The sequence below is a fragment of the Myotis davidii genome, unplaced genomic scaffold (assembly GCF_000327345.1).
Source record: "Myotis davidii unplaced genomic scaffold, ASM32734v1 scaffold7136, whole genome shotgun sequence".
In the NCBI taxonomy this organism is placed as follows: Eukaryota; Metazoa; Chordata; class Mammalia; order Chiroptera; family Vespertilionidae; genus Myotis; species Myotis davidii.
The window spans coordinates 1-494 of NW_006287489.1; positions in this window are offsets into that span (position 1 = coordinate 1).

Here is a 494-nt window from a genome sequence, read left to right on the forward strand (position 1 = left end):
GTGCAGAGGCAAAGTGAGTGAAGAGGGTGGGAGTGGAAAGATGGAGTTGCGGGGGTGCGTACACAGGGCTGTGAGGAGCACCCTGAGGGGCCTGAGGGCGGCTGTGGGGACCCTGTGGTCCTGCCTGTGTAGGGCGTTTCTGGGGGTGCCCAGTCCTGTCCAGTAGGGGGAGAGGTTGGGGAGCAGCGGGGAGGGAGGTGGGGAGGTGGGAGGACAGAGTTAGTCTGTCTTGGCCAAACCCACCCTGATCCAGAGTCCTGGAATAGGGGTGCTGGGTGCACAAGCCTTTCCTTGGGCGGAGGGTCAGGCTGGGTGTGAGGGGCGGGGCCTCCTAGGCACCTCTGGCCTCTCTGAGCTCCTTTTAGGTCTAAGTGTCTTGTTCCCTCCTCAGTGTTCGTGTGTTTACAGAGGGGGTGATGGGGAGCCAGGGTCTCATTGTAATTGTGTTACTTAACACACTGATGTCACATCTACACAGGCTGACTGCATTTAAG